The 23,047-nt window shown below is 40.5% G+C and overlaps 1 protein-coding gene across 4 annotated transcripts in view; it reads left to right on the plus strand.

The window, feature by feature from the left end:
- Positions 1 to 23,047, plus strand: part of SIPA1L1 (signal induced proliferation associated 1 like 1) — a 155,989-nt gene that overhangs the window by 50,918 nt on the left and 82,024 nt on the right. For 3 of the 4 annotated variants that reach the window (XM_032228336.1, XM_032228310.1, XM_032228319.1), the window contains one exon: positions 12,602 to 12,708. The gene's annotated coding sequence lies outside the window, so the exon portion shown is untranslated. Of the gene's footprint in view, positions 1 to 12,601; positions 12,709 to 13,976; positions 14,094 to 23,047 lie in introns of those variants that run through there. The other variant, XM_032228327.1, reaches the window with a different exon arrangement.

Here is a 23,047-nt window from a genome sequence, read left to right on the forward strand (position 1 = left end):
AAGGACATTACATTTACAGTTAGAGCTGGAAAGGACCTTGGATGTCTTCTAGTCCAGCCTGCTGCTCAAGCAGGACACCCTAGACAATTGACTTCCAGTCTCTTCTTAAAAATGTCCAGTGATGAAACACCCACAACTTCTGAAGGCAAGATGTTCCACTGGTTAATTGTCCTTGTTAGGAAGTTTCTTCTTAAAATTCCAGGTTGCTTCTCTGCTTGATTAGTTTCCATCCATTGTTTCTTGTTCTGCCTTCTGGTGCTTTGGAAAATAAATTGACCCCATCTTTTTGTTGCAGTCTCTTAAATACTGGCATATTGCTATCATGTCACCCCTAGCCCTTCTTTTCTCTAGACTAGCCAACCCCAATCCTGCAATCGTTCTTCATAGGTTTTAGTCTCCTGCCTTTAATCATATTAGTTGCTCTTTTTTGCACTTTTTCCAAAGTCTCTACATCTTTTTTTTTTATGTGGTGACCAAAACTATATGCAGTATTCTAGGTGTGGCGTAACTAAGGCTTTATAAAACGGTACTAATACTTCACATGATTTTGATTCTATGCCTCTGTTAGGATTATATTAGTTTTTTTGGCTGCTGCTGCACACTACTGACTCATATTTAAGTGATCGTCCACTAGGACTCCCAAGGTCCCTCTTACAGTTATTGTTTTTGAGTCAGGTTTTACCTAATCTGTACTTGTACCTTTGGTTTTTCCTGCCCAGATGTAAAACTTTGCTTTTTTCTACATTGAATTTCATTTTGCTGGATAGGACCCTGTTCTGACCCCCCCTTCTTCGCTTGTTAACAGACGACAGTCAGACAGACTTAAAAGGAAATAACTTTATCAGTCCTGGTTCACGCTGGCTGCGAGCCCAAAATAAACATAGATAGTCTCTTGCAAACAAGGGTTACGTAGCAGAATGCAGAAACAAAACTCTTACAGCACCAAGTTTTCAAGAAGCAAAATCACTTATCCAAGTGTCTCACAAACTCAAACAGAAACGGAACTGAATTCTCCACGAACGACGAACCATGAATGAACGATGAACGTTGACTTCTGCAACCAGGGCGTGGCACCATCTGTCCTTTTATCTCCAGAAGACTACACTAATGAGCCCCAGCTGCATTGTTATTCCTGCATCCCGACTCAACTCACAGCAAACTTCTGCTGAGTCACAACAGGGCCCATTGTTAAGTCTGACAAGATCTTTTTGGATCCTGAGTTTATCTTCTGGAGTGTTGGCTATTCCTGCTAGCTTAGTGTCATTTGGAAATTTGATAAGTTCCCCTTCTATTTCCTCATATAAGTCATTTATGAAGGTATTGAAGAGTACTGGGCCTAAGATGGAACCTTGTGGTACTCCCCTGCTTACTTCCCTCCATGTTGATGTAGTACCATTGAATATGGTATGTAAGCCAGTTACAAATCCATCTGATGGATATCTATCCCACACTTTTCTAGCTTACCAAATGTAGGTTGTGGTCTACTTTGTCGAATATCTTGTTGAAGTCTAAATATACTATGTCCATAGCATTTCACTGGTCTATTAATTTAATCACTTTGTCAAAAAATGAAATAAGATTCATTTGGCCTGGTCTGTTCTCCATAGTGAGGGGAGGAGTGTCCAGGATGGGTTAACTTCATCCTCGTTGATTGAACTAAGTCTGATAAGCTCTTTAGACCACGCCCTAGTCACCAGGTAATAGTTATTGACTCAGTCCCCAACTGGACGGCTGTGTCATCCTGATTTCCTTGCAAAATTGCAAAGAAAGAAAGAAAGAAAGACTGATTTAAAGTGAAACTTGCTATTCCTCAGAGGCGTGAGTACCTTGGCGGCCAGCAAAACCCCCGGTGGGGGTAGCTTATTTTTTCCAGTATTTTCCCAGGTATTGCTGTTAGGCTGATTGGTTGTTTTCTGGGTCTCTTTTTTTCTTTTTTGAAGATGGGACCACATTAGTTCTTTTCCAATCCTCTAGCAGTTCCCCAGTACTCCCAGGATTTTTAAAAGATATGATACAATGGTTCTGAAATAACATCTGCCAGCTCCTTCAGAACTCTGAGATGTAATCCATCACTTCCTGGTGATTTATATTCATCAAGGTCAGAAATATGTTCTATTACCATTTTCTTGATTATTTTAATTTTTATTTCTAGTCTGTCTTTTACGGTTAGGTTTTTGATAGGTTGGGCTGTAGTCTCTTTTTGTATGAAGACTGATGCAAAGAATGAATTAAGCAGCTCTGCTTTCTCTCTACTGCCTGTTATTTCCTTACTATGTTCTCTCTTTAGTGGACTGACTATTCCCTTGAATTTTTTTTGTTATTTATATGTTGAAAGAAACTTTTAAAATTATCTTTGGCTTTTTCTGCAAGTCTTCGTTCATTCAAATGCTTCAAAATGTTCTTGGTAGCTTTTTTTTTTTTTTTTTTTTTTTTTTTTTACAAAATTATATTATGTAGACCCAAAGTGGATGTAGCCCTGAATTTAATGATCGTTAGGCAGGATAAATTATGGGCAAGCATTAAAAACCACTACATTGCTCAGTTTCCCTCCCTTGTGCATTAGGATTGCAACTGTCTTGAAACAATCCCACATAGATACTTCCCCCAAGCAATTTGAACATGTGAGGCAATTGTATAATCTCATGCATATTCTGTATGTAATGGTCATAACCATGCTCCAAAATTGTACAGGAACAGGACAAAAAATAGCATTACTACTATTACAGCATGCTAACTTCATTCTCCTTTTGTTCCTATTCAGATATAAATGGTTACTGTGTGCAGTGGATATTGTTTCTGTTAATGGAGTTTGTTTGCTAATTAAGGTTCTTATTTTCCAAGTCCTCTTATGAACGATTAGCCTTCATAAGTAAGTGAAACTCTTCATTGCAAACAGTCAGCATCATGAGTGAGGCATGTGGAATCCTATTTCTTGTTCTCTAGTTGAGTAATGAAACATCTGCAAGCAGATTGCTAAGGTCAGAGAGCATCTGAGACCCCACAGATCAACCCTGAGCTACATAGATTCTCTTCTGTTGGCCCAGTATGTTTTTCTTCATTGACATATGAATCAACATGAAATCTCTCTTTCTCCAGCCCTCATTTTAATAATTTGCTAATTAAGGGATTACAGGAACATAGCAAGGAAAGGATTATATGTGCCTCTTAGTTTATTTTCTTACTCACTTTCACACCACTTTTTATTATCGTTTTCTAAATAAAATGTCACTTCTGCAATAGTGGCGAATATCTGTAGCTCAGTTGTAGGATGAGGGTGAAGGTTTGTTTTCCGAGTTTATGGGTTAGTTTCTCAACGTTTCATTACCAGGTTAGGTAACATCTACAGCAGAGTTTAGGGAATGTTCTTCTGTTTATAAGGGCTTCAGGTGTGGGTGTCAAGTGTTGTGATGGATCAGCTGTGAGTCATCCATGAGTCTTGTGATGGGTCTTGTGATAGGGAGATTATATCAGGTCAGGGTCATTGGAAGATGAACTGGTGGGAGGGGTTGCGTGGGTTGATTGAGGGTCAATGCAGTCTTTGGTTGGCTGTGCAGTTGATTTGAATTCTGAAGGGTTTGTAGCTATTTGTAGGTCAATGTGTCTGTTGATGGAATTGCTTGTGGAGTATCAGGCTTCGATGAACTCAGGAGCGTGGCAGGTGGTAGCATGGCGTAGTAATGTGACTTTTCCCCATTAAGGGAAGGAAAGGAGCTTCTTCCTTTCCTTTTGAGTAAATGAGTAAATCTTGCATTCATTTTCATTGCTAGATGCATCAAGTGATGGAGAAAGTACTAGAAAACTGTGATTGAAATATGCATATAAATTTATCAATTTAGTTTACTGGTAATTTTTTTTCATTTCCATACTTTGTTGCCTTTAGAGACAAAAAGTAAATAGGTCGTTTTCGTATCTGTAACTCAGTATATAATTTTAAAAATAAAAGTAATAAAATTTGAAGAAACCAATCCTTAATCCTTCAAAACATCATATAATTCATCATAGAATAACAGTGTTGGACGGGACCTTGGAGGTCTTCTAGTCCAAGGTCCAGGTCTTCTGTTCTAACTGTCAGGAAATGTCTCCTTACTTCTAAGTTGCTTCTTTCCTTTATTAGTTTTCACCCATTGTTTCTTGTCCTACCCTCAGGTGCTTTGGAGAATAGTTTGACTCCCTCTTCTTTGAGGCAGCCCCTGAGATATTGGAACACTGCTAACATGTCTCCGCTAGTCCTTCTTTTCATTAAACTACACGTTGCAGTTCCTGCAACCATTCCTCATATGTTTTAGCCTCCAGTCCCCTAATCATCTTTGTTTGTGGTTTATTTGTGGTTATTTGTTTTCATGCATGCCAGATAATAGACATCTTCATAATAGTAATGTTCTTCAAAACAATGAAGAACAAGAAAGTCTCTTTATTCTTTTAGCAGCTTCCTTGGATGTTGGATATTTTAACCAGTCTATCCAGCAGTACGTATGGTAAGGGAGAAAGAGAAGTTCCTAATAGAATAGAATTCTTAGTTAATGTTCAGGTTTGTTATAATTTTCACTAAAGTAATCTCTTTTAAATTGTTCTATTACATTACTGACAGAAGTAGGACAGCAATCTTTGGATTTATGAATTACTTTAGCTTAGTCTAAATGGAAATGTATGAACTTCCCTGACTTATATTAATAACAGATTGAGAATATTCTGAATGACTTCTGCAGAAAGCCAGAATGTTTTTGGAATGATATCTTAAAACTGTGATGCTAATAGTGCAAATACTAATTTAGAGGGAAATGAAATTCTTTGATTTCTAGTAGTGTTATCAGACTAGGCATTTGTTGTTGCATATATCAGAATTGTGTAATATGGCTCAATCTTGTAACATGTTGAAGCCCAATACATTCAAACCATTGAGAAATGAACAAACAGTCAAGTTTAAATTAATAGCATAGTGTATGTTATTTTCTTAACCCCTGATGGGTTACTGAAACTCTTTCTTTTTCCACTAAAGGGAAGATTAGGACTTAAATTGGGATATGTGTGTGCATTTTGAAAATATTTCGTGTAAAAGGACTGGTGGTAATTGCAGCTTTTGAAAAATGGATTGAGTTACTTAATATGAATTGTGAAATTTGGGATTGTGATAATTTAATTCTTATATATTTAAATATAGGTTAATACTTTTATATTTTAATGTCAGACATCTTAGTGTAATGATATGATGTCTGTCACTGAAGTAATTCTGCTTCTTGCAGTCTTGGAAATTAGGTTAATTTTATAAATAAAAAAATACCAAGAATATTTGATTGCGGCCAATAAGTGGTGTCAGGAACCTGTTCATGGAGAAATAGACTTACCGTATATACTCGAGTATAGGCCGACCCGAATATAAGCCGAGGCACCTAATTTTACCACAAAAAAACTGGAAAAGTTATTGACTCGAGTATAAGCCTAGGGTGGGAAATGCAGCAGCTACCGGTAAATTTCAAAAATAAAAATAGATACCAATAATGTTTTTGAATATTTATTTCAAAGAAAAACAGTAAACTAGCGGTGTATTCAATGAAATACTTCACTCACCTCATGATGCTGATGTCCCGCTGTGATGCTGATGTCCCGTGCAGCCGCGGGAGCGATGTCCCGCCTCCTATGACACACGGCACAGTGATTCCTATCATTGGATCACTGTACCAGAGGAGGTGGGACATCACTATGTGGCTGCTTGCCATAACAAGGAGGAGGTGGGACATCGTTGCAGAGCGGCAGGAGGGGGAGGAAGGGGAATCGTAAGACAGCCCTGCATTACATTAGAACGTGAGGAGGGGGTATGGTGCGGTGCGCGCTGCGCGGCAAACTGACACAGAGGGAGGGGAAACTCACAGGGGCACTGGGCCATTCACGAGTGTCACCCAGCGGCATGGCCCCGCCCCTTTTTCTCCTCCATTTCGGGCAAATTTTTCACTGACTCGAGTATAAGCCGAGGCGGCTTTTTTCAGCCCAAAAAGTGGGCTGAAAAACTAGGCTTATACTCGAGTATATACAGTAGTCTGAATCCTAAACTTTATAGATGTTGCTCCTGAATATATGATAGTAAAATAACTTATACATTAAAATTCAGAAAGAACATATAATGTGTTCCTATCATCTTCTAATTCTGCGTATACTGTTGCAGGGGAATCCATAATATGTCACATTTTCTACCCCTACCCCCACCCCCAAGAAAGACCTAAATTTTAGTGTTATCATTGTCATCCATGTTCAATGTTTTGGGTGGGTTGGGAGTTAAGTGTGGAAATGAGAATGATTTGTTTCTCAAAGATCACTTGCCCTTGTCTCCATTCTTATTCTTCAAAAAACCTTCAATATTAATTGCTGCAAATCTGTTATTTTGCCATCAGTTTTCAATGGCATCAAATCCTGCATAGGATTTTTATTTAGATTTAAATGTAGTACTTTTGTCTCTAGGCAAAATCCATTATCCAAGCTTGCCAAATCTGTTTCATCAGGAAATGTGAGAAGCTATAATAGAGATCAGTTTTCTTTATTTTTGCCTCCCTCTCCCATCCTACAGTATTATGTTTTTTATCTAGTTCTGCTAGTAGTTTTTATTGCTTCCTCTGCAGTGTAGGCGGTCTTCCATGTCATACTTGAACTTTGCCAGAAATTTAAACCTTTTTTGCACAGCAGATCTGTAATTTAAAATTAATGAAAAAGGAAATAGAGGAGCTGTGTGCAGAATTATGATGCATTTCAGTTTTACCTGAAGAATTACAATGTGCAGCTCTGAGTAAAGAAAAAAAAACAATTTTAAAGTTTCTGATGCAGATATATATTATCATAAGCTTGTGAAAAGATAAGCAGATTTACTATTCCTCCCATAAGATTTTTGCCAAAAATGTCAGCAAAAATAATATTTCAGAATTTTTGCTTTAGATTTTCTAAATGCTGTCCAGACTCCAAATATTTATCAAGTTAAATTAAGCTACTTTCCATTTACAAAATCCCAAACCTGTTATAATGTCATTGCATACTACCGTATTTTCACCCATATAACCCGCCCACGCAGATAACCCGCACACGCATATAACCCGCGGGTTTTCTGGAGCGTGTAAAATGCTTCCCGTATACCCCGCCCACGCATATAACCCGCCCACGCATATAACCCGCGGCGAGTAAAAGAGAAGGGAAACAGCTGAGATGGGGGGGGAAGAAACGGAGAAAGAAGCCTGCGCACGCTGGGGAAGAGGAAAGGAACGAAGGAGAAGGAAACAGCTGAGATCGGGGTGGGGGAAGAAACGGAGAAAGAAGCCTGCGCACGCTGGGGAAGAGGAAAGGAACGAAGGAGAAGGAAACAGCTGAGATCGGGGTGGGGGAAGAAACGGAGAAAGAAGCAAGCCTCCGATCGTGTAAGCCTCCGATCGTGTAAAATAGTTTCTGTATACCCCGCCCACGCATATAACCCGCAGGGGGGCGCTGTGCATGTAAAAACCGCATATAACCCGCGGGTTATATGGGTGAAAATACGGTAATTTCATAAATATAATAGTATTTGTAATTTGCACCTTTGGTTTCTCTGTCTAGTAGCTATATGTCATCATAATAGATTAGGGGCTTTGATAGGGTTTTACAAATAATGGGATATAAAACAGTTGGGTTTTTGCCATATCTTAAAGTTCTCTTCTAATCACTGCAGAGATAGCAGTAAGAACTCTTACTGATCTACAGTATTTATTTAGTGGGGCTAGGCTTAAGTGTCCCTTGGTGGTCACTTTTGAAAGTGGCAAGATTGTAGCAGTAAAATTGTGTTGTCTAAAACGGGTGTCAAATTCAAGGCCTGGGGGCCGGATCTGAACTGCAGGGTAGTTAGATCTAGCCCGTGGGGACACCATAGAAACAGCAAAGGACAGGCCCATGGTGCCTCTGCCAGCGAAAATGGAGCTTGGGAGGCCCACGGGCGGCCTCTCAAGCTCTGTTTTCTCTGGCAGAGGCTTACAGGAAGCCATTGCAGCCAAAAACGGACTTCGGGAACCCATTTTCGCTGGCAAAGCACTCAGCCCACCATAGGCACCCACGACACGAGTGAGATCAAGCTGGCCATGTCCCCCTTTCCCCCAAGGTCATACACAACCCTAATGCGGCCATCAATAAAATCAAGTTTGACGCCCCTGATCTAAAATAACCCTTGATATTTCCTTGATGGCGAACCTAATGGCATGTGGAGCCACGTTGCCCAGCATGCACAGCCTTGCATGTTTGTCTTCTGGGTTTCTGGCACGCATGTGCACATGATAATCAGCTGTCCACACGCATAGCCGTGCAAAAAACCAATGTGCACATGCACACCGTCCAGCTGATTGTCAGGTGCACATGCAAGCTAGGACCCAGGAGTTCAGCTTTTCCAGAGCGTGATCCCTTCGTGCATGCAGCAATGCCGAAAACCCGCATGTGTGCTGGCCAGCTGATTATCGGGCGCGCATGCATGCTAGAACCTGAAGTTCAGCTTTTCCAGAGTGTAGTCCTGACGAGCAGGTGAGCACGCAACGTTTCTGTGCAACCTTTTGACACTCGGTGTTGAAAAGGTTCGCATTACTGCTATATTTAATTACCTTAATGAGAGGAATATAGTTAAGTTATGCTCATATTGTGTCTGACCAGGGAAGAGCTATCAATTATATGAATTATTCATTAAGTGTTATTGAAAGATCATTCATAAAGAAAAAAAATATTTCATAAGGAAACTGCAGCTGATGTTTAGTTTATTGACTATATATCTGAAAGAACAGCTTAGAATATTTTACTCCCTGTGCTTAAATTGATACATACTTTAATTTCTGATTAGCAACAGTAGATCTTGCAAAGTTTCACTCTTGCAATAAATGATGTTCTCCTGAGATGCAGCCCATTAGAAATACTACCAATATTCATAACCTCTATATTCCATGTGACAACAGTAGCACAATTCATCTAAATCTTCATCTTGGCCCAACTGTTCAGAGTATGCCTAGCCTTGCCAGTTTTTCCAGTTGGACGCATTTCAAAAATCTTGCTTCTGTTACAGCATCTCACATTGTAATTGGGATAATTTTGTATTGTCAATACATACTGCGGCCTGCCTTCCCTAGAAAACTGTTTTGTGTATGGTAGAGAATCTTTCTCCAGTGCCTTTGATGTTGATCAAGACCTGAACATCATAACCAGAATAATTGTTTGTGGTAATGATGTCAAGACTGTTTTAGATGCAATGTTCTCTGATGTCTGAAATGTTTTACTGGCCTCAACCAGCAGCTCACTGAGTTAGCTCATCTCTCCCGCTTTGTTTTCCAGTTCACCTGCAGTCTCCTCTCTGAAGATCATGTTGTAGTCAGGGTCCAAATCTCCCTTTGTTCACAGGATTATATATCATATACATAGAAGAGTTTATGTCATGGGTTTGGTCTGGAGATCACACAGACTACCTAAGATTCAGTTGGTGCAGCATTTGTTTTAATCACTATACAAATTCCAATGTTGTCATTTTTCCTTATGATTATTATTACTGGCAAAATGTATATGCTGCTTCAGTTAGAGATTCTAAACAGTTTACAATTAGTACCATAGTAACACCAAAAAAAAAACAACCCACATGCAGTAGTCAGTATCCATCTTCCATTTGTGAAAATTAACACAACCCCCTCATAAAAACCCACTGACTCAGAGCTTTGAAATAACATATTAGTTCCCCAAAGGTACTGCGGAACATTTTTAAAATTATCCTCATGAAACAGAAAGGGGGCTTCTGAATGTTATTGGGAATATTAACTTCAGAGGCACAATTATCCAGAGAGTGGAGGCTATCGCAGAGAAGGCACATTTTCAGAGCCTTCCCCCATCCATTTCTCAGTATGCCCTGCAGCATGCCTTCTCCGATGTTTGATAGGCAAATAATACATGGAGTAGAAGTTCTTGAAATGTCTTGGACTCAATCCACATGGACCTTTTTAAATAATTAGCATTTTGGGCCATGTCCTGTAATGAATTGATAGCCAGTAAAACACCTGCAACAAAGACATACCTTGTCTATTCTGGCCATCAACTGTGAGATAGGGTGCTGCATTTTGCAGCAACTACGGGTAATCATCAATTTACAAGGGTTCATTTAGCGACCATTGAAAGTTACAATCGCACTGAAAAAATTGGATTATGACCAATTTTTTCATGCTTGCTAGTGTGGTCATGTGATCAAAATTCAGATGCTTGGCAACTGACTCATATTTATAATGGTTGCAATGCCCAAGATTATGTGGTCATCTTTTGTGACATTCTGATAAACAAATTCAATGGGGAAACCAGATTCATTTAACAACCATGTCACTAACTTATTAATGTGATTCACTTAACAAATGTAGCAGCAAAGGTCGCAAAATGAGTCAAAATTCACTTAAGAAATGTCTTGCTTAGCAACAAAAAATTTGGGTCGTATTGTGGTGGTAAGTCACCTGTATAGTTTTCAAGGACAGTTTCATACAGAGCAAATTGTATTAATTCAAGTGTAAGGTGAAAAATGTATCACAATTGCAAGTGTATCCCATTCCAAGAGCTGAAAATGACATACAGTTGCGACTGGCAAAAGGTCTCCTGTCCATGGCCTCCAACCTCCACTGCAAGTCCAGGAGAATCCCACCATTGTGGTCAAGCTCCTTTTGGAGGGCATTTACTGCCTTCCAGACTAAATATGGAGTTGTCCTGAAATTAGAAGACTTCAGAATAAATAGCCATTCTATCCTGCTAAGAGGAAGTCTTAGCATGTTTCACCGTCCAGTCCCTTACAGCTTCCAGGCACCTGAGTCAAGATTGTTACTGCATCCTGCCCAACTGGAGTAGAAATATATGCTGTAGTATTATCAATATTATTGCTATAAAGTGTTTTGCTAAGATTTTTTTTACAGGGTAGCTCCCCATTGCTTTCCCTAACCTTCCCCATTTATGCAGATTGGGGCTGGAATATGGTTGATGAATCAACCAAATGGCTGGGTAAGGAAGACCTGGAAAAAATGATAAAAATGAAAAAGTGGGATTGAGTCTTCAAAGCAGGAAAACAAAGATAAGGACAACAGCTGCAGATGCACATGAGAAGTTTAAAATCTTCCTTGGATTAAAAATTATTCATGATGGCAGTTCTACTCCTGAAATCAAACACAGGATAACCTTAGGCCATACTGCAATGGTTAACATGAATAAGATTTGGAAAAGCAAAGATATTGTTATAAATACTATAAGCAGGCTAGTTAGAGTAGTAGTCTTCCCTCCCTATGAGCCATGGTGGCGCAATGGTTAGTGTGCAGTACTGCAGTTCTGCAGTTCTGCTGCCTGCTGGCTGCCTACAATTTGGCAGTTCAAATCTCACCAGGCTCAGGGTTGACTCAGACTTCCATCCATCCGAGGTTGGTGAAATGTGGACCCAGATTATTTGGGGCAATATGCTGACACTATAAACTGCTTAGAGGGAACTGGAGATTAAAACATATGAAGAACGGTTGCAGGAACTGGGTATGTCTAGTTTAATAGAAAGGAGGACTAGGGGAGACATGATAGCAGTGTTCCAATATCTCAGGGGCTGCTACAAAGAAGAGGGAGTCAAACTATTCTCCAAGGCACCTGAGGGTAGAACAAGCAATGGATGGAAACTAATCAAGGAGAAAAGCAATTTAGAACTGAGGAGAAATTTCCTGACAGTTAGAACAATTAATCAGTGGAACAGCTTGCCTCCAGAAGTTGTGAATGCCCAACACTGGAAGTCTTTAAGAAGATGTTGGGTAGCCATTTATACTGAAACGGTATAGGGTTTCCTGCCTAGGCTGGGGGTTGGACTAGAAGACCGCCAAGGTCCCTTCCAACTCTGCTATTGTATTGTATTGACTGTAGAGCACTGTGAAGCTGTATATAAGACTTAAGTGCTATTGCTATTGCTATAATGATGTATGGATATAAGAGTAAGAATGGCTGCTTGAAGCCTTTGAACCATGGTGCTGGTGTAAAGTATTGCATATGCCATGGACATGCAGAACAACCAATAGAGGTGCTGAAATGTATAAAACCAGACACATTACTAGAAGGCAAGATAACAAGATACGTCTGATTTATTTTGGCCATGTCATGCATGCAAATTCATTCGGGAAGTCAGTGATGCTAGGAATGGTTAATAGATCAAGAAGAAGGGGCAAGCAAAGAAGTCAGTGGGTTGATAACATCAAAACTGATACGAAAATGAATATCCAACATCTGAAAGAAGCTGTGCTTGACAGGTAGCATGGAGAGCACTTGTCTATAAAGTCACCAGAACTGAGCCGGACACAACTGAGTGGTTAAAACAATAACAAATTATCAACATATTAATGTTAGTGAACTAGGCCATCTCAGTGACCCTGTATTGAAATATCTCTTCAAATCTTTATCAGATGCATAAGAATGATACTTTTTTCTTTTAGTTAATAATTGAATTCAATTATTGAAGAGTTGTTGTAGTTCTGATCTTACTATTGTGAGCATTCTGCGCCTGTAGATTAAAAAAAAAAATCTGCATCTGCAAACTAGAAGGCATTGGCCTAAAATTCTGCTGTTGTGGTACTTTCTCTTTCAGAATCATAAATTGCTACGCCTGCCTGAGTATCAGCATTTCCTTTGGACAGTGTACAGAACTGAAGAGAAAGGGGAAACCTCCTTGCAGGTCCTCTGCTGTTGGATAGGGTAAGTTGCTTGCCAAAATCCTAGGCTCTGGAAAATTCAGAACAGATTACTATGCAGGCATTTAGCTGACATGTAATGCATTCACAGATCATTATTCAACTAACTCTAGTTTACAGGTAGGCTGGCAGGCATTTTTTTTTAATTTAAGCAACTTACATATTAAAATCAGTCAAAAAAAAGTGTCTGGGAAATCCACTTTTTTTTTTCTTATGTGTCTTTGTTAGATTGAAGATGTACCCCGTTTAATTTCTCTCTTCACTATAAGTGACATATATCATCCCAGTTTCAAAATGATTTATAAATACTTTGGCCACATGTGGCACATAAGGGCAGGGTGAGAAAGTATCATGTACTCGTTTTGCATTTCTGCAGTGACTCTGTTCTGGCTTCCAATTTTGCCTTAATTTTTAGGGAATTAGCAAAGCCATTGGATATTGTAGTTACGTTGTGTCCTTTTATACCACCTTAGGCCCTGTCAGACTTTGAGAGTATTTGAGGCAGGCCTTATTTAACATACCGTATTTTCACGACCATAAGCCGCACCGGGTTATAAGCCGCAGTATCAGTTAACGTTAATTTTTCAAACTTTTTTCATATATAAAGCGCACCGGGTTATAAGCCGCATGTTTTTTTTGCAACATTCACGCTAAAGTGCCGGCATGACTTTGAAGGGCTGGCTTGCCACGTTTCCCCGGAGCGCTCGGGCTCCTTCTCTGGGCAGAGTTGGAGCCTTTCCTCCTCCTCCTCCCAACGGAGGGGCGCCCTAAAAAAAAAAAGAAAGGAGCCAAGCCGTTCCAGAGATGTGAAGGGAAGCTCCGGGTGAGAAAGCGGCTTTCAAAGCTCCGTCGAGCCCCGCGTGTGGATTTATTTATTATTTGCTCGGGGATCCGGATCCGGGCCACCTGTTCCTCCGGGGGCAGCCCAAGCCTTTGAGCGGGGAGCGGAGCTTTCTCCCGAAACGGCGCTTCTGCTCCCCTTTGGCACTTAGCTCTGGGAGAAAAATGGAGCGTGATGGACTTTCCAGCACGTATCAGAAGCTGATCCGGGAGAGCTGGCAGAAAGTGAGCAACAGCCCCCTGGAGCACAGCGTCGTCCGCGCGGAAGGCAATCCAGTCTTTATAAAGGAGCTGATCTCTTCTCTTCTCTCTCTCTCTTTCTTTCTCTCCCCCCCATCCTCTCTCTTCGGCTCTCCTTTTGTTCTGCTCCCCCCCCCACTGTTTTGCTTACAAAGCAAGAACGATCAAGCGGCGGAGCGTAGAAGCTTGAGGGGGGGGAGAGAGAGAGAGAGAGACCACGGCCAATGTCGGCTGGCACAGCAACCGGATTTCTGGCTCCGAAGATGCTCTTACGGGCTGCCTCGTTCGCCGCTCCACCCTGAGAGCTTGGTAAAAAAATAATAAGGGGGGGCACCGTTCGTCCCTTCTGCAATACAGAGGCGGGGGGGGGTGCGGCAGGGGGGGGGAATCCTAATCAACTAAGGTCTGGTGGCTTCCAAGCTTGCGTCCCCCCCCTTCTATCTCTTTTCAGGCAGGTACCACCGGATCCATCAGCCCCTCCCAGCCCTCCCCCCCCGCCAGCAGACCCGGTCCGGGAAAGACAGCAGAGAGGAAAAGAGAGAAAGAGAAAGAGGGAGGGAGAAAGAGGAAGAATAGAGAAAGCAGGAGGCTTCCCACATCCGCGTGATGCTTTGAACCCGAATTGGAGGGGGGGCGTCCCGAGAGACGCGTTCGCACGACGCCTCTAACCCGGATTGGGTGGGGTGGGGGGAGAAAACGGGGCGAGGGTCTGTCTGGTGGGTGGGCTCCGCTGGCAAATAAAACCCGGGGGGAAAATGGGTCGGTTGAACGACGCGTCAATGCAGGCGTGGAGGGAAAGCCTGGGCTGGGGCTAATGGGGCTTGTATTCCTCTACCCCAACTGGCCGGGGGCTGCTGCTGGGGCTGGTAGTCCGGCCAGCCAGCCAGCCAGCCAGCTGCAGGCTTGGCTTTCGATCTGGACTTCCTACCAAGCGGGGGGGGGGCTCGGAAACGGGCGCTCAGCCCAGCCGTCCTCGTGCTTCAAGTTTGAGCGTCAAATCGGGAGGGAGAGATTTTCGATCTTTTTCCATATATAAAGCGCACTGGGTTATAAAACACTGCCGGTTTTTTATCAAATTTTAGGATTTTCAGTGCGGCTTATAGTCGTGAAAATACGGTATATATTTTTTCAAACAGGTCCTTTCATTACAATACTCATCATTGTTCAATACCAGTTATATTTTCATATCCTGTGCTTATACTTGAAATGGCAGCCTTAGATCCTAGGACCACATGTGATCTCTGATTCTTTTTGTGGAACCTGTAAAGCCTCCCCACAATACAATTGCTGACAACCATTAGTAGTTTTCCCTCCCCCCTAAAAATAAGTGTATTGTTAACTTTATTTCGGAAACTGTTTGTAGACTGTAGGACTTCATAGATCATTTTGCCACATCTGAAGTTCTGGTTTCTCTCATCATAGGTTTTAAAGGACTTTTAAATTGACCATTAAGTTAAAGTTAGACTGCTTCAGATTGGTTAAAAATTATTAACTCATGTTATTTTAGCTTTTAATTCTTGCTATTTTGGTTGCTGTTCTCCTTGTCCAGTGTGACTATATATTCATAAAGTACTAATCTGACATTTGATTGTTCCAATCTAATGTGACTTTTAAGAGGAATAGTGGAATGTTCAATTTTTTTCTTTTCTTTCAATATTTTGTAAATTAAGTAATATTTATATATTGTAAATCTTTAATGTATTGTTTGTACCTGACATAGTTGGTCATAGTATAAAATAGTAACAAAAACAAACAAATAAATAATGGTTAATTTAATTATTTACTCAAATGTCAGATTACTTTTTTAAATACCTAGCAAATAAGGAACAAATTGAATATCTTCTGATTCTTTAATGAAAGCAGCTTCAAAGGATCAGTGCTAGCTAGTGGGACCCCTTCTGTGATATATTAATCCCCACTTATTCTCCAAAAGAGAATTTTAGATTCAACTCCCTAACCCAGTGACAATTTTGAATTTTGTGGCCTGAAAAATCCCTCCCCTGTATTCTTGTGTACTGCTCTATGTCCTTCTTCTCTGGTCTTCCCTGGTCTCGTATGCATGCACCCTTAGGCCTCCCTGCACTTGCATGCACCCATGCCCGCAGTACCCCATTCCCCAACTTATGTACAGCCTGTGCCAGCCATCCCAGGGCCTCCCCTATCCCTAACAGTAATTCTGCAGTCTTTACTTGGGACTCCCATCGCTTCCTTCTTAACAGCTCATATATCTAGGGATTATACTTTTTGACATCATCACTTAGCAATAGCAATCCTAGTCCTGTCTGCTGTTGTAACTCGAGAGCCACCTGCACAGGTTTTGTTTCCTTTTGTCATGCTTTCATTCAGTTTGTTTTTTCTGTTATCAGTGTAAGATCTCCCTACAAAGGAAATATGTTCTTATCATGAACATATCTATAGGTTTAGTGAAAAACATTGGTAACGTGCCTCTCATTTATATAGCAGCCTAATTTAGTGTGTGTAACTATGTATGAGAATAGATTTTAATTAGGTCTATCTAAATCTGTACTAATAAATACTTCTTTTCCACTGACACTCAAACATATTTCAAATAGCAGTTACAAATGGTGTGAAGAGACAAAAAAATAAAGTCTTTTTGTCAGGGGTTTGTGAGGAAGTGTCATCACTTCATCCTCCTCTGGTCACATCTCTATAAGGTGTGTGGGCAACATTGTCAGTCATCCTTAGCCATATAGGTTTAATGTAGGGGTGGGTTGCTGCCGGTTTTACTACCAACATGGCAACAGTGGCTGTGAGGGAACCGGTCTGTGGGCGTGGCAGGCTTGGGTTGCTGCCGGTTCTGCGACCCAGGCTTGATTTAATGGTTAATTACTCCCCCACTTTTTCGTGCTAGTTTGTTCTAGTTATTGTTCAGACCATGAAAGCCCATACAGAAAGAACTTCCTTTCTGCTTGTATCTGATGTCCAAGCTTATAATACATCCCCTGCATTTCTGATAGGTTTTTTGCTTCCTGTCTTGCTTCCTGCTCACTTACGTTTTCATGTTTTTGTGCCTCCTTTTGTTTGTCTAGAAAATATGTCTTCCTGTTTAAGTTGAAGTATAAATTTGCCTAGCAATTAAGGGAGTAGTTGTTCTAGGTATACTTATTTTTAAAATGTACATCTAGATTTACAGCTTAATATATCCAAATTGTGCATTGTTATTTGCACTGTTAGAGAAATTTGGGGCTCAGTTGTTTTATTTCCTCTATACAAAATATCATCCTTCTTTCAATATTGTACAGAATGTAAAAGTTGTAGTGTTCATTAACCTTTCATGTTCTATTTGTATCTTAACTTTCATTGTCCAATACAGACCTATTCCTATGATGCTGATAAAGTATATGTATTAGATACATTATACTTTCATTTCATTTCAAATAAGGTATTAAAATGGATATGATTAGGGGACTGGAGGCTAAAACATATAAAGAATGGTTGCAGGAACTGGGTTATGTGCAGTTTAATGAAAAGAAGGACTAGGGAAGACATGATAGCAGTGTTCCAATATCTCAGGGGTTGCCACAAAGAAGAGGGAGTCAAACTATTCTCCAAAGCATCTGAGGGTAGAACAAGAAGCAATGGATGGAAACTAATAAAGGAGGGAAGCAACTTAGAACTGCGTAGAAATTTCCTGGCAGTTAGAACAATTAATCAGTGGAACAGCTTGCCTCCAGAAGTTGTGAATGCTCCAACACTGGAAGTTTTTAAGAAGATGTTGGATAACCATTTGTCTGAACTGGTGTAGGATTTCCTGCCTAGGCAGGGGTTTGGACCAGAAGACCTCCAAGGTCCCTTCCAACTATTCTATTCTATATCAAGACCTAATTATCTCAGATAGCATTGCTAAGTTTGTTCAGTTACTTGCAACATATAAAAAGGGTTCATAAAAATGTAAATGTTTAAGTATTCAAAATAAGCAGAATTTGAGCTACTAGAAAAGAAGGTTAAAAAGGTAAGGGAAATGTTATCATTGAAATCTTAACTAATTAACACATATCTATCATGTAACATTTATTTATTTAATTTGTATGCTGTCCATCTCACTATGGAAGGGATTCATTTAGTATGTTTATTTTAATTTCATATTGCTTTTTTAATAGAACTAGTCATAGATTGTAATATTAATTGTATAAAAAACCTGCAGATTTAGTTATCTCTCCTGTATACCCTGCAATTTGTTCTGGAGACTTTCCATAGCGTATTTGCTCTATCTGTAGAGCAAGATACATTTCTATTCTGTAAATATATGTCTATTTACATATATTATAATAATGTTTACTCTTACAACAAACATATTACAATACAACACAACTTAAAATGCAAAAAAAGTTAAGAAATTAAATTATGCTTATAATAGCTATAAAATTTGCCAAATTATAAACTATAACTTTTGTTAAAAATGGCTTGGATCCAGGCTCTAGCTTCAATAGAAGTTCCTTCCATTTGTGAAAACTGCTCATCCAAGAGAGGAATTGTAGTGGCAGAAAACATCTTGTTTATTGATTCTTTCCTCTCTGTGCAGCTTCCTGAACAAATTGCACATAAAATAGTTAGTAGCTAATGCATTGTACTAAGACTGGGGAGACCTTTAGCCATGGCTGGATGCCCACTGGGTAACTTTGTACATGCCACTCTCCCTGAGTCGCACCTATCTCACAGGGCTGTTAGTGTAGGGAAAATAATTCATGGACTATTTTTGTCACCTTGAGCTCCTGAATGAAAGGGGAAATATAAATTTAATAACGATTTAAATAGAGGAGATAGGATTGAAAAAAACAATGCAAAAGAGAAATGGCTGAAAATTAAAGTTCACTTTAATTCTATTTAAGGAATGCTATTGCAAATAGAATATCTCATTTTTTTTCATTTTCAAAACATGAAAAAATGGGATAGAAGATTACTGTGGCTAAATTTCAGACCAAAACCAGAAGCGTTTTAAAAACTGTACTCTGAAAATATGAAAAATTTTAAGAGACATAACAGAATAACAGAGTTGGAAGAGATCCTGGAGGTCTCCCAGTCCTTATCCTCCAACAGGAGAGCCTATGTTATTCCAGAGAAATGGCTATCCAATCTGTTTTTAAAATCGTCCAGTGATATAGCACCTACAACTTCTGGAGGTAAGCCATTCCCCTGAGTAGTAGTTCTTATAGTCAAAAAAAAATCTCCTTAGTTCTAGGTTGGATCTGTCCTTGATTAGTTAGCCATCTTAGTTTGAATTGATAAAATTATTTGCTGCAGAAAACTTTTCATGTCAGTACTGATAAACCAGAATAATAAATAATTAACAAGTTTGTCCAACCCCCCCCCCCCAAGATATATAGTTTAAATAAGAAAGGAGATAACTTGCCATTTAGCTTCAATTAGATATCAGTATCTGCTTAATATGACTGAGATTGGGAAATTGGGGAATAAATTTAAACATTCTGGAATTGTTTTTAAAATCCCCTTCACAGTTTTGTTTTGCAGTATAATGCTTAGATGAAACTTAAATTTAGATATCAAAATGTAGTTTCATTGTCCCTGAGAAAAATTTGTTACGCCTTCTGAAAATATCATTTCTCCCAGTGCTTTAGATTTATAATTGCAAAAATTATGTTAGGAATGTTAGGACATTATAAAGTTACAATAAAATTCATTGTATATGAGGGGAAAATCTGTCTTAAAAAGTATCAGTTTATCATACTGATAAGAAGAGAAATTCAGATAATGTGAAAGTATATTACTTTGTATGATTTAATTTATTGTTAATAAAAACTAAGAATGACTCAAAACAGAAAAGTCAAAATAACTTCCCCACCAGTGTAAGAAGATTTATCATCTGGAAAGAATTGTTCTGGGGTAGATTACGTGTTATTGGATACTAGTAATGTTTTAGTTTTCATCCAAAGAATTTGTTCATGAGATGTTAGTTATAAAAAATCATAAATGCATTTTATCTTTTACAATGGTTTCACAAAAATTGTATTTTGATAAACATCTGGTTAGTGACTCATGCAAGCTTTGAGTTGAAGGAATAGATGTTGATGAAAGTGAAAAATGGTGCCAACTTTTCTGTGGGGTATGAGTACAAATAACCTTCAACTACTTCCTGGTACTGTACAATTTATATGATCCAGATGATTATGTAGATATTTTCTCTATTTCCTCTTCTGAGAGAGTTATAGTTGTTCAAAATGTTTTCTACTAAGATCTTGCTAATAGTGTTGGGTGGTGTGTCAGGAAACTGAAGTGAAAAGAGAAAATCTTTGAAAAATTAAATTTCTATTAATGGGATACCTACAGAGATTTAATGGCTTGCTTATAGATGTGGCCTGAGCTAGCAACAATATTTGTTCAAAGTACTGCTTGTTTCAATGCAACTGGCTCTAATAGTTATTTTATATTTCTGCATCTTATAAATTAAGATATAGGGAAAACATTTTCCAAAAATGCTATAAAACATATCCTGCAAAATTTAACTACATTTTCTCCTTCATACTGATGTGGCAGCCTAATATTGTTGGTTTTTTCCCCCAAGATCTCTGAATTTCCCCAAAGAAGTATGCCCTTAGTTATGCTTGGATCTATTCGTATGAAATACAACATGGTCCAACACACACATAAATTACTCCAAATCAAAAGAATAATTTGACTCTAGGAAACAGTCTCCAACAGCTAGGAAGTAAGGAATTGGTTTAAGCGAGTTCTGGATAAATAGCTCCAGCTACTGTTGGTAGGAATGGAAGCAACCAGGGACGTGCAGGCAGGGGAGGCGGGGCCTCACCAGTCTCATGAAGAAAAGAAAAGAATTTTTAAAATAATTAAAAAGGCCAAGGTAGTTGCTGCCAGACTCCAAGTCACAGTGACTCTGAGTCTGCTTAGTGCTAACTGTAGGGGGAGGTGAGTGAACTATGGGCCTACTTTGCATAAGGAATGTTTCGCCTTTTAACCGTTGCTCAGAATTAACCAAGGGTTAAAAGCTGAATAATTCATTATGCAAAGGAGGCATGTGATTCTCTCGCCTCCTCCTGCAGAGGGTACTTTGTTTAGAGGCTTTTTTTAAACAGTTAAGCAGAGTCATTCACGTGGTGACTCTAGCAGCAACTATCCTAGCCTGCCTGGCCCTGGCCTGGCTAGACCAAATCTTGCATTTTTGATGCAGCTGGAAGGTATGTGGGTCAGAGGGAGGGGGCAGGGGGAAGGAATTCAAAATTATTTGTAATGTAAGTAATTGTAATTTGTTTTTATTGTGTGTGTGTGTGTGTTTTACCCGCCTCTGCTGGTGCGCGGGCTGGCACATTTATTTTTTAAAGCCATGCCGCCTCGGCCCACCATAGAGCGAAACATGTCCTGGTTTGTGGCCGGGAGGCATGCTGGCACTTTAAAGTGCATGCTGCCACCCCACTGTATGGCCGGGGCGGCAGCATGCACTTTAAAGTGCCAGCGTGCCACCCGGCCACAATCCAGGACATGTTTTGCTCTATGGCGGGCCGAGGCAGCATGCACTTTAAAGTGCCAGCATGCCTTCCGGGCTGGCCATTCAGCGGGACATGCTTGATGTGCTCTATCCCGGCAGGCAGAGGGGGCGAGGGAGGACTGGAGGTGACGGGCGGGCGGGCTCAGCAGCGCCGTTGCACCGGCAGAGCCAGCCTGAGGGACGAGGGGCGGCCGAGCCTCTGTGGCGGCAGGGCCCCAGTGGCAGGGCTTTAAAGTCCCGGTGCCGTCCGCCATAGAGCAGGACCAGGACCCGCTCTATGGCGGACGTTGCCGGGACTTTAAAGTCCTGCCGCCGGGGCCCTGCCGCCACTTTAAAGCCATGCCCCCGGGCACCGACTGCCCCAGCGAGGCTTCCAGCTCCATCCCTGCGGGCGGAGAGGGCAAGGGAGAACTGGAGGCGACGGGCGGGGAGGCGGGTGGCGAAGCGAGGCTGCTCAGGCGGCTGAGGCTCGGCCGCCCCTCGTCCCAAAGGCTGGCTCTGCTGGTGCAGCGGCACTGCTGAGCCCGCCCACCTGCCGTCGCCTCCAGTCCTCCCTCGTCCTCTCCGCCCACCGGGATGGAGCTGGAAGCCTCGCTGGAGCAGTCGGTGCCCGGGGGCATGGCTTTAAAGTGGCAGCAGGACCCCGGCGGCAGGACTTTAAAGTCCCAGTGCCGTCCGCCATAGGGTGGGTCCTGGTCCCGCTCTGTGGCGGATGCGGTGCTGGGGCTTCAGCGGGGCTTTCGCACTTGCCTCACCAGCCATGAAGCTCACCGCATGTCACTGGAAGCAACAGTTAACTGACTTGGGACTTCATCAGTGGGGGAATATCTATGTACATCACTTTCTGTATATATACTGAACGTCAGTCCTGTATTCTTTTTAACAAATAAGAAAAAAAATATTGTATACCCAAAGCCTACATAAGCTTCAACATAGTTTATACATTCATTTGAATCGTCTGAAAAAATTATTCTCTGGCTCCTCCCCTCCTCCATTCCCCTTTGAAATCTTGGAAGCAGTACAATGAAATGATTAAAAAGCTTGCATTCTTTTCATACACAATGAAGTTTTTCCCTTGTGCAAATGATTGCATTCCTGTTGTATGTCAGGTTTTTCTAATATATACTCATTTGTATTTATATTACTATAAGTCCCACATACAGTTCTTAGGAATTTTCATTTAGTATTGCTCATAAATAGCTAAACCTGTTCCCTATATTTCTCTTTTATTTCTTCCTTGTTCTTATTCCTTCTTACTATATTTTAGTTTGCATTACATTTTACTCTTGATTTTAAAATCAGATCACTAATGTCATTAATAGTTGGGATGCTTATTCCAGAGAGCCAGCTCTGCAACAAAGAAGACTCATTTCTTGGGCCCATTTAGATGACACTGTTTAATTAATGGAACTCAAGCATGTCAGCCCTATGTAATTGTTACCAAATGGCAGAAACTACAAAAGACAGATAGCCCTTCATTTAGCCAAGCTCTATGCCATGAAATGGTTTATAGGGAAACTTCACCTGGAAGCAAGCTGGTAACCAGTGCTACTAACAAAGCACAGTTATTATTGGAAGTATAGTCAGAAAGGGAGATCATTCGGACCTCTTCCTTCAAGTTGATAGGCAAGACTTCCTTGCTTCCCTCCCCCCACCTTCTTGTTCTCATTTTGAATATGATTAGTTTCATAGACTATGGATGATAGATGAACAAGTAATTTCCCCAATCAAGAAAAAAAATTATTCATCTTTGGTTCTCTGTTTCAAGCTCAGTTATCTTTAG

Source organism: Thamnophis elegans, chromosome 1, assembly GCF_009769535.1.
Source record: "Thamnophis elegans isolate rThaEle1 chromosome 1, rThaEle1.pri, whole genome shotgun sequence".
Lineage (NCBI taxonomy): Eukaryota > Metazoa > Chordata > Lepidosauria > Squamata > Colubridae > Thamnophis > Thamnophis elegans.